This window comes from Scyliorhinus canicula, chromosome 3, assembly GCF_902713615.1.
Source record: "Scyliorhinus canicula chromosome 3, sScyCan1.1, whole genome shotgun sequence".
In the NCBI taxonomy this organism is placed as follows: domain Eukaryota; kingdom Metazoa; phylum Chordata; class Chondrichthyes; order Carcharhiniformes; family Scyliorhinidae; genus Scyliorhinus; species Scyliorhinus canicula.
In genome coordinates this window covers 53182094-53194074 of record NC_052148.1, presented here as the reverse complement: position 1 = coordinate 53194074, position 11981 = coordinate 53182094, and the positions used below count along the sequence as shown (strand labels likewise).

At 44.3% G+C, this 11981-nt stretch overlaps 1 long non-coding RNA gene across 1 annotated transcript; it reads right to left on the bottom strand.

The window, feature by feature from the left end:
- Nucleotides 1–286: 286 nt before the first annotated feature.
- Nucleotides 287–11728, bottom strand: LOC119962657. Its single transcript, XR_005459925.1, has 3 exons — nucleotides 11536–11728; nucleotides 4842–4940; nucleotides 287–444 (listed from the first exon to the last, which is right to left on the bottom strand). It is a non-coding gene; the product is annotated as an uncharacterized LOC119962657 (long non-coding RNA).
- Between the last annotated feature and the right edge of the window lie 253 nt (nucleotides 11729–11981).

The following is an 11981-nucleotide window of genomic DNA, read 5'->3' as shown; positions in this document are numbered from 1 at the left end:
TTAAATTGCAACGCCATGTAAAACGGGGAAAGAGAAATACTGGTCCGAACTGTTTTTGCCTTCTGCAGTATCCCTCTCCTTGATTACAATGCACAGCAATCAATTCTTTGCCATTTTATGCTCTGATTTTCTTGTATGTTGGTACAATAACTATTGCAGAGAAATCAGTTTAACAGCTAGCACCACCACAATGACCATATCTTTGACATTACACTTTGCCAGGTGATCTTGCTTTTATTTTGGTCATTAAAAAAAATAACATTTTAAAGAAAAGGACTTTTCTTCTGAGAAAACGTTCGTCCATATCAGAACATCCCTTAATGTTTATGTAAAATTTGTCTTCTGACCTCCGGCATGGGGACTAGTAGGTTGGTTGCAAGGCCAAAAAAGCAGTCAGGTAGATCAGTATGAAACACCGGAAGCACTCGGGAGGTAAGGCAGCATCTGTGGAGAGAGAAAAACCCAGTTGATGGGCTGGATTTTTAAAACGATGTGGATCCAGGTGAAGTGAACGACACAGTTTTCGTAAGAAAGTAGCACATTGATACCACATTGATGGCCACATTGATATATGAAATTTTGGAACAGAGCAGAACAATATTGAGGCTCATTTTTTGAGACCAACTCAAATTCACGATGAGCAAAAATGGACTGTAACCCATCTCTTGCCCGGTTAGGATTGATGCTTATGACCCATGTGCTTTACTTAATAATAATAATCTTTATTATCACAAGTAGGCTTACATTAACACTGCAATGAAGTTACTGTGAAAAGCCCCTTCCATCCACTTTTGGTGATGATCAATAAATTGTTATTTTCCTTTTCACCAAGGTTTTCAAAATTCTTTGAAATGAACAACTCATCCTTGATCGTGGTTTTAAAGGAGCATTTGGGGACTTATTTCGACAGTTTTGGTAGATGGTGTCACTGCTGGAGTACCCTGGTGGCAATGAGAGTGCCGGGGTACCACCCTGCCAAGAGCCCAACCACCCAAGGGCCTTCAAAGGTGCGGGCGTTCAATCCCGTGCCTTGGGGAGACCCCGACACAGACATATTTAAGTGAAGCTAACTGCTCATTTAAATATGCAAACCTGGATCCCACCCAGTGAGGGTGACATCCCGATTGCAACGTCTCACGAAATCTTGTTAGATCTCACGAGGTGTCCCGAAGCATCGCAAATCACGCAAGAGGCCTCACATGAGATTTCACGGCCTGACTCGGGGCCCGATGAGGCCGTTCTATCGGGCCCCTCTCAAGCTTGACCTTACTTATCAACCCGGTAAGTTGCAGGTGCCAAATGATCAGATCACTAGCCAAATTAGTGGGGTGGTATTTGAGAACATGGAGGAAGGGGCCCTGGGGTAGCCTCTGCATTCCTCAAAAATAATTTCAAACTTGCTTTTGCTGGATCTCCTTGTTTCTGTCATCTGTGGATCTATCAATGACTGCATAGAGGATGGCCCAACTGCTCCCAACCTAGAATGACAATCAGGGTCCTTTCATTTCCATGTTAGAAGAATCCTGAGAAGCGCTGGCACTTTGAATGCCCAGCAGTAAGCTCTTTGCAAAATTCTACTGGCTGCACCATCAAGCTTACTGATGTTGTAAAGCTACTCCATTTTCAGACCCTTAATGCTCCATTAATGCCAGGTGAAAGGAGTTCAAATTAACTCCAATGTCTCTAAGGCATGATGACAGTGCTGAGTTTGAGTGGTGCTGGTTTTGAGGATTATGGTAGTACCTTTGGCAATTTTGTGGGTTGCAAAAGTGTTGTTGGGTGAAAGGATCAAATACTGTGGTCAGATTTCAGTTAGTTATGATTACTCAAAATAATGAAATATTTCTCTAATTTTAGGATAGAATAAATAATAAGGGACAGCAAAAGTGAAAGATTATTTAAACCTTTCTAATCTGCCCCTGCAGATGCTGCCACTCCACTAGTATCCACCTCCATGTGAGGGCCTTCCAGAAGACTATTGTTTCTTGAGGGGACATCATTAGCATCCTGATTTTGTCTTCACATTAAGTCAATAAGCACGTATGTACCTTCTGAGAGGCACCAGGAATGGGCTTATCATGTCTACAGCGCTGAAGCCAATCTTTGTGCCAAATATCATGGCCAAGACCAAGGCTTTGTGTGTACAGTGAGCCACTGAGGACTTCTATCTGCATCTGTTTCAGTGCATTATTTTCTTATGCACTATATTGCAGGGTATCTTATTAAGTGATAAATCCTAACGAACTCAGCTGATATGAGTGAGAGTGAGAGATCAAATTGACGTTCTGCAGATGTCACTGTAAAATGTTCACTTTATGTCACTGAAGCACAGCAAAGATGACCAAAAAGATGTCATTGTGGAACTTTTTTAGATGTATCTTTTTCTTAAGAGTCACAGCAAAGATAAGTTGATGTGAAAAACATAGTGACAAACCCACTGCATATAGATGCACAGATGGTGAATTAGGATTAAATTTACGGGGTACTGTCACAGCACAGATGATAAATTGTCAGATTCTGTCACAGAGCCGTTTCCGAGAGGAGCTTTTCGCGCTCTACTTTGGCTCATTTCCACCGAACACCCGAAAGAAATGAAAAAATATCACAGAAGTGATCAGGCTGTTTATGCTGTTAGCAGCTCATTTGCCTACAATGCAATCACTGTCAAATTCGAAAGCTTAAGGGGGCAACCTTGATGGCCAGTCGGTAAGGGCATTGCCTACGTGTGCTGCTGGACCGTACGAACCTGTAACATCACAAGATTGTGCTTGTGTGCTTGACTTCCCCTCAGGCAGCAGTTGGGTTGCTAGCTGGGGCCTCAGCAACCCTGAGCTGAAGAGGGGAAATGTGTTTTTTTTTTAAAGTCAGAAAGATTTCTCATTACCAATTACTGTCCACAACCCATGCTGCAAAATGCTTATACTTGAATGTAGAAAGAGACGAAGATGGCGTTTATATCATTGGTATGGTTTTATTCCATGACAGATCCAGAAAATCTTACCGTGTAGCTGTAGGTGTGCCTATGACAGTTCTTTAGAAGAACATTCCAATGAGTTCCACTCCTCTGCACTTTCCCCTTTATCCCTGTAAATTCCTCTTCTTCAATACATATATATATATATATATATTGTAAATTATTCATTCGCGCGAAATGAGCATGACCGGCTATTGCCCATCCCTAATTACCCTTGAGCCGCCTTCTTGAGCTGCTGCACTCCCTTGTGATGTTGGTAAATAGCACCTTTTGCAAAGCTAGCTGTTAAATCTTTTTCCACTTCCCTTCCAGGCATTCCATGTCAGAACAACCTGTCTCCTATTTACCCTCCAAGGCAAAGATAAATAAACACACTGTTTGATAACAGAATTGCCACAGTGCCGAAAGAAGCCATTTAGCCCCATTGCACGTGCACCAGCTCTCCAAATGAATATTTCACCGCGTGGCAAGTCAGTAATAAGACAGACAAGTTGGTTAGATGTAAACACAAAAACACAACATCTTGTCCCACACAATCAAATGGCTTGCTGACACACACTCTCAACTTTCACATCTAATCATGAGTTAGGTACCGATTGATGGCTGGGTTCCGTGCAAATGCAGTGATTCACTGCTTTCAGGAGAGAAAAAGTGTTGCAAAACCAATTGAACTTTACCTCAGATATGACTTCATCAGCGCAGGTAATGAGCTATAAATTGCTTGGTGCAATATAAGTCCAGTAATATAGGACACAGTATATAACGAGCTATAAATTATTGGTGGAATATAGGAAACTGAGGACATTTCGTCATGCACAAACTTCAGCACCAAAGGTTAATTACAGGTTATTTATGACGTAGGACCCTGAGTTTGTTTAGGTGTCCGCCTTAGTTTTGTGCTCACACTCTTTCCTTATGGTAGCCCATTGGTTAGCAGTGCTGCCTCACAACACCAGGGACTCAAGTTTGATGCCAGCCTTTTTTGTCTGTGTAGTTTGCATGTACTCCTCATGTCTATATGGGTTTCTGCGGGTGCTCCAGTTTCCTCCCATAGTGCAAAGATATGCAGGTTAGGTGGATTGGCCATGCTGAATTGCCCTTTAATGTGCAGGGATGTGCAGGTTAGGTTACAGGGTTACGGGGATAGGGCAGGGTGGGCGAGGAGTGGACCTAGGTAGAGTGCTCTTTTGCAGGGTCAGTACAGACCCTATGGGCCGAATAACCTCCTTCTCCACTGTGAGTCAGAGGTGTTTGCTCAAGTCCAATTGCAGTGAATTGTAGCATGTTAATCTAGGCTGCGACTTCAGTGTAGTATGGAGTGAGTGCTTCACTGTTGGACGTGCCATATTTTGGATAAAATGTTAAGCCAAGGGCCCATCTTCCCTCTTAAATGGAGGTTCAGATCCCATGTCATTATTCAAAGAAGAGGAGGGGTGTTGTCCTGCATCCTGACTAACATTTACCTTGCACTCAACATCACTAAAAAGGATATTTTGTCACTAATCTCATTCTTTAAATTGACTGCTATCTTCCTACAGTCACTACACCTCAGAAATACTTCACTGGACATCCCAAGACCATGAAGAGAGTTATGTGAATGCAAGTCTTTGTTTAGATATGAAGTTCAGTTTTTATCTTCTTACTCAACAACAGTAATTCAAGAGACACTCAAATGATGTAAAATCACGCTGAGCGGTTTTCACATTCAAATACTTAATGCAGTCCAATAAACCTCCTTTCTGTTTTAATGGAGCCACTCTTTTGTCTATAGTCTACAATCTAGTTAATACTTTTTTTGTCCATATTCAGATGCCGAACAAGCAACCGCATGTAGCTAACGTTTGATGTTGTGAGTTGACCTACCAACCTGCTTGTTCATTGAAATTGTGTCCCTCTGGTTCCTCGGCCCGCAATGGCCTGTTTGTGGAAAAGATCTGTGATGGTGAATCCAAACATCATATCAAATCTAAACCCAAAAAGTAACAGTGTCTTTTATTTGTATTTATTAATAATTGGATTAATATCTGACTAACAACATTCACCTGCGATACAAAGTACCTGCGCCAGAATACATCGAGATTACAATGGGGAATAACCAATCAGCTCAACCGTTGATGTTACCATTTATCAGCCACTTGCGATATAGGCCAGAACGTTTCATGGAGGCCACCTCCAGCAACCCCAACCCCCACACACAGGCCCAAGGGCTTAAACGTCAGCGGCAAGCCCACCTCCACAGGGCCAAGAAGCTATGATCAGATTTTAACAGCCATCAGGCTGATAAGTACCATAGACCAATAGACATGTTACAGCACAGAATGAGGCCATTTGGCCCATCTTGTCCATACCAGCCTGGGGACACTCTTTCTAATCCGACCTTCCTGCACCTGGCCAGAGCTGTGTAGTTTACAGCACTTTGTGTAACCATAGTGTAATGGGTTAATGAATATGTTATTGAGACCTAGCTGGTGTTAGTGATGTAACTGTGACATCAATAGCCAGATGACTAACAGGCTCCAGGAGGTGCAGCGCAGATTATGTCCTGAATCCATTGTGCAGAGTATGAGGTCTTTGTGAATAGTTTGTCGTAAAAAGTTTGTTGACCCATATCAACTATCTCAATTCTGTCCAAAGGTTAAACAAGGCAAGACAGTTTGGACGAGAGAAACTTAACTAATGCTTGGCTACAGCACCAAACATCTTCATAGCATGTGGTAGAAGTTGTGATATATCCATACTAAAACCTGCAGTGAGGCAGTGACTCCAATCAGAGGGCTGGCTGCTTTCCAGTCCCGGCTGCACCACTGACAGCAATGGCTGCTCCTGGGAGTGTAGCAGTCCCCCACAAGGAGCAGCAGATTCAAGACGAGTCAAGGTAGCTATGCCGAGGCTAGTCAGGTAGGCCTGGGGGTGGATGGAGCCACAATCAGGAGACTAGCAGGGAACAAGCTGGTGTAGTGATCATCATTGAGGAAGCCTCCAGGGGCACAGGGTGCCCGACCAAGGAGAATCCGTAAGCCTACAGCCAAACAGCTTGTTGGCCTCACCATTTGCAGTGTGCACCCACCAGCACTGGTAAAGTATTACTAATTGACCACCAGGGCCTCAATCCATCCAATAGCAGGTGGGCCCTGGCACCTATCCTGTTGATGGTAAAATTCCAGACAAGAGGGTAGACATGGGCATGGTGCCCCCTGATTTTACCCCACTCCCCAGCTTGTCAGTCTTCTCCCAGTTGGGTGAGAGGCGTGTAAAATTCCCACCAAACATTTGAATCATATATACCCATCCTGTTCCCATATTCCTTAATCTCTTGTTCCTTCCTTCTCCTATCCAATCTGATCTTTATATTGATCCAGTTTTTGTTTCAGCACAGCCTCACAGCTCAATATGTGTAAATTTATTGTGTTCTAAATCTCTTCCATTTACTTGAGGGGACTTGGTAGGGTGGATTCTGAAAGGATGTTTCCTCTTGTGAGAGAAACTAGATCAGAATACACAGTTTAAGCATAGGAGGCTCCCTCTTAAGATGGATACGAGGAGACTTCTTTTATCTTAGAGAGTTGTTAGTCTGTGGAATTCTCTTCCCTGGAAAGCAGTGAGGGTTGGGTCTTAAATTTATTCAAGGCTGGGTTAGATAGATTTTTGTCAGACAAAGGGGTCAAGGGTTACCCATAGAATCCTGACAGTGCAGAAGGAGGCCATTTGGCCCAACGAGTCTGCACCAACCGTCCGAAAGAAAGAGCTCTCTACCTAGGCCCACTTCCCTGCCCTACCTCCATAACCTTGTGCATTGATCATGATACTAAGGGGCAATTTAGCACAGCCAATCCCACCTTTGTGGGAGAAGACCAAAGCAGCTGGAGGAAACCCCCGCAGACACAGGGAGAACGCTCGAATTACACAGTCACCCAAGGCTGGATTGAACCCAGGCCCCTGGTACTGTGAGGCTGCAGTGCCAACCACTGCGCGCAAACAGGAAAGTGGAGCTGATACCACAACCAGATCAGCTACGATCTTATTGAATGGTGGAGTGAGTTCTAAGGGCCGAATGGCCTATTCGTACCCCTAAGTCCTATGTTCCTACACCCATATTGATGGCCCACTAGGTCTTGGCCCCTCAACTATTGGAAACGGCCAGCTCTGCCTACCATGTGCTACGTTTCCATAATTTTAAACTCTTCTGTCACATCACCCAGAAATCTGCAATGTTCTGATAAATCCTTTGCTTCTCAAGTTTTTTTGCCGGAGTTGTGTTTCGGCATACCAGGCAGCATTCTAGAGAATCTTCATGTACGCTGCTTGGGGGACCCACAAGCTCACTTAGTGATCGGGGCACCCTTAAAAATGGTGGCCAGATCTCTGAGTTCAGCTCCCCAGTGATGAAAAAAATTCTAAATGTGGGTTAAACCGGTGCTAAACTCCCCAGGGCTCAAAATAGTGACTAAATGTCGTTAGATAGTGGTGGGGAACTCGGCAGGAAACTCCCAGCAAAACCCGCCACAAATGACACTAAGAAACTTTCCGTTAAATCACACCCATAATTTCATTAGCTTTTTTTTTAACCAGCCTTGTCAACTTGATGGTGTCTTTTCTCTCCGCTCTTCCACTGCACTAAAGTTTGAAAGATTTTGAAGTGTTTTATTTACTTCTGTGCCAATTTCAGGCTATCAGGGGCTAGCTCTCATTGCCACAGCTGCTCTATGTCTATGGGTTTAATACGTTTTGAACATTTCATATAAAGTGAAGGAATGGAACAGAAATAATCACTACCCACATTTAATTTATGATATTTAAAGGCTGATTTTAACTTTGCTGTTCGCGATAGATCATCCTTCATATGATGTGGAGATGTCGGCGTTAGACTGGGGTGAACACCAGGTTAAAATCCAACAGGTTTGTTTCAAATCACTAGCTTTCGGAGCACTGCTCCTTCCTCAGGTGAATGAAGAGGTATGTTCCAGAAACATATGTATAGACAAAGTCAAAGATGCCGGACAATGCTTAGAATGCGAGCATTTGCGGATAATTAAGTCTTTACAGATCCAGAGGTAGGAGTAACCCCAGGTTGAAGAGGTGTGAATTGTCTCAAGCCAGGACACTTGGTAGGATTTTGCAAGCCCAGGCCAGATGGTGGGGGATGAATGTAATGCGACATGAATCCATGGTCCTGGTTGAGGCTGTACTCATGTGTGCAGAACCTGGCTATAAGTTTCTGCTCGGTGATTTTGCGTTGCCGCGTGTCCTGAAGGCCGACTTGGAGAACGCTTACCCTTGACTGCTGAAGTGTTCCCTGACTGGAAGGGAACATTCCTGCCTGGCAATTGTAACGTGATGTCTGTTCATCCGTTGTCGCAGTGTCTGCATGGATTCGACAATGTACCATACTTCGGGACATCCTTTTCTGCAGCACATGAGGTAGACAACGTTGGCCGAATCGCACGAGTATGTACTGCGTACCTGGTGGGTGGTGTTCTTACGTATAATGGTGGTATGGTGGTACCCACGTTGATGATCTGGCGCGTCTTGCAGATATTGCTATGGCAGGGTTGTGTGGTGTCTTGTTCACTGTTCTGAAGGCTGGGTAGTTTGCTGCAAACAATAGTTTGTTCAATACCTCATACTACCTCATGGTTGTCTACCTCATATGCTGCAGGAAAGGATGTCCCGAAGCGTGGTACATTGGCGAAACTATGCAGACGCTGCAGCAGCGAATGAACAGACATCGCGCAACAATCGCCAGGCAGGAATGTTTCCTTCCAGTTGGGGAACACTTAAGCAGTCAAGGGCATTCAGCCTCTGATCTCCGGGTAAGCGTTCTCCAAGGCAGCCTTCAGGACGCGCGACAATGCAAAATCGCCAAGCAGAAACTTATAGCCAAGTTCCACACACATGACTACAGCCTCAACCGGGACTTTGGATTGATGTTGCCTTACATTCATCCCCCACCATCTGGCCTGGGCTTGCAAAATCCTACCAACTGTCCTGGCTTGAGACAATTCACACCTCTTTAACCTGTGGTTACCCCTACCTCTGGATCTGTAAAGACTTAATTACCTGCAAATGCTCACATTCAAAGCATTGTCTTGCATCTTTGACTTTGTCTATATGTTTTTGGAACATACCTCTTCATTCACCTGAGGAAGGAGCTGTGTTCCGAAAGCTAGTGATTTGAAACAAACCTGTTGGACTTTAACCTGGTGTTGTAAGTCTTCTTACGATCCTTCATATGTCAGTCAATGTTGCTTTGCCCCACGGCTGGTGAAGAGATTTTCTTTCTTCCCAAAGAGCCCCAGTCTGTGAGGAGGACACAGCATGGGTTGACATGCTACTAAGATTGGCAAGAGCAATGAAGGTACCATTGTGATTAAAACGGATCTGGTCTTTATTTGATTTCAACTAAGGAAATTCACATTCTGAAATGATTCACTGTAGATGAACCTCAATGATATCAAATACCAATAACTTAGATCAGACATATTCAAGCTCAGGGTGGGTCGGTATCGGGGGGGGGGGTAGCACGGCCATCGGTCTGGCATTCCAGGTCGTGGGAAGAAGTGCCCAACGGTCGCGACCGGCTTTCTAAAATGCTGGCCGTTCCCACGCATGCGTACCCCATAGTAGTGCGCAGGCCCGGAGCCCAGCATGGGAGACTGTCTCCTCCTAACTTCAGCGCGTTGACCCAGGAGCAGATTCTTTTAAAAAAATTGATGGAGTCTTCTCTCTGGAAGTGGCAGCAGAGAGCAGGTCACACACCCCGTACACTGACGTAACTTGTTCTGGGCGTGAGAGAGATTCCTCCATTTTACAGCTGCCAGCAGTGCTGGTGTAAGCTCCAGGGCCGCTGGTGAACAACCCAAGGAGAAGAAGCTGAAATGAGGAACAAATAAAGATAATTTCTTGTGGTGTGGGTTTATTAATTGTGCAAATGGAGGGCAATGCAGTGATTAGCACTGCTGTGTCACGACACCAAGGTCTCAGGTTCGATCCCAGCTCTGGGTCACTGTCCGTGTGGAGTTTGCACATTCTCTCTGTGTTTGCATGGGTTACGCCCACACAACCCAAAGATGTGTAGCCGCGGTGGATTGGCCACACTAAATTGCCCCTTAATTGTAAAAAATAAATTGGGTACTCTAACTTTATTTTTTTTTAAATTGTGTTGCTTGGTGACTGTGATGTATTAAGCTGAAAATGGGTGGTCATGACATATTGTGTGGGGACGTGAAATATATGTGAAATATATGTAAAGGGATAGTTGGGCTCCTGCCCCCAAAATAACCAAGCAATTAATTTCAAATGGATTATTGAGAAATAATATTGTCACACGGACAGTGACCCAGAGCCGGGATCGAACCTGGGACCTCGGCGTCGTGAGGCAGCAGTGCTAACCAAGCAACATTATTGAGTTATTTTTGTCATTAAAAGTTTTGCAAGTATGTTTTATTAGGTTGGATAAAATAACTTCACCTGGGTTCAGATGATAAAAGCTACACTTTCCTCCCTTATGATTTCTGAAATCATCTCAATGAGATTGTTTTCTTTTATTACCGTTCTCCAGTTTTTCCTTGCCCGTTTTATCTGAAAGTGCCAGCTCTTTGCTGGTACACATTTCCATAGATCTCATAGCTTGCTAAAGTTACCATTCCTCATGTGGCTGCCAAAACAATGAGTGCCAATGGGTTATTTGATCTTGCCCTCACCTCTTGTTCACATCATTTAGCAGCATTTCAAATCAGGAGCATGGACCTGGCTGAATTTTCTTCACCCTTGCCCAGGCTGTGAAATGCTGGTTCTAATGCCATCCCCGCTGATGCCAGTTCACTCGACACAGTGAGAGTGAGAATCAAACCTGAGCCCCTCATTGCCTATTTAGCTCGGTTCTACACCAGTTGTACACTTGCTACTTAAGCCACAGGACGGGGTGGCACGGTGGCACAGTGATTAGCACTGCTGCTCACGCCGCTGAGGATCCGGGTTCGATCCCGACCCCGGGCCATTGTCCATGTGGAGTTTGCACATTCTCCCCGTGTCTGCATGGGTCTCACTCCCACAATCCGAAGATGTGTAGGATAGGTAGATTGACCCTTAATTGGGAAAAAAAAGTATTGTAAATTTTTTTAAAAATAAGTCACAGGATAGCATGAGGTGTTTTGTCCCAATCAACCCCACCCTGTTCAACTGGACAATTGTGATAATGTATTGATAATGCAGTAAGTTAAAGTACTGAAAGATATACAGGTTTTTTTTTTTTTTTTTTAATAAATTTAGAGTACCCAATTCATTTTTTCCAATTAAGGGGCAATTTAGTGTGGCCAATCCACCTACCTTGCACATCTTTGGGTTGTGGGGGCGAAACCCACACAAACACGGGGAGAATGTGCAAACTCCACACGGACAGTGACCCAGAGCCGGTATCGAACCTGGGACCTCAGCGCTGTGAGGCAACAGGGCTAACCCACTGTGCCACCGTGCTGCCCCTAAAGATATACAGGTTTAACATCGAAAAGGATTGTAGACACAGGAGGAGAGAGAAATAACATACATAATCATAGCGATGGTACCTTTCTGAAAATGCAGCAGTGTATTCCTCTCCATTGACCTGATGGCGTATCTGAATCTTAATTTCACCACTTTCCACTCAGTCATACTGTTCTCCATCCTGTTGAGGACTCACGGGGTGACGCTGCCAAATCTGTGCCAGTATGTGCCAAATTTGAGGCACTCTGATGTTGAACAAAGGGCATTCATTTTGCCTCGGCCCCTGAAAGTCGTCAAAAAGCCATCTGTCTGGCTTTGATTCAAAGTCTATTTCCTGGAAGGGAAAGACATTATGACAGGATGCAGAACTACCCAGTCCCTAATGTAATTAATGTTAAAAAGTACAAGTCAATTAAGTGTGTTCACTTTTGACATGGTTTAATGCATGAGGGTAGACAAAGAGTTAGTGTAAATAAACCTCACATCCGATGAAAGAAAACATTGTTTCATTATAGAGTCACAAGTGAGT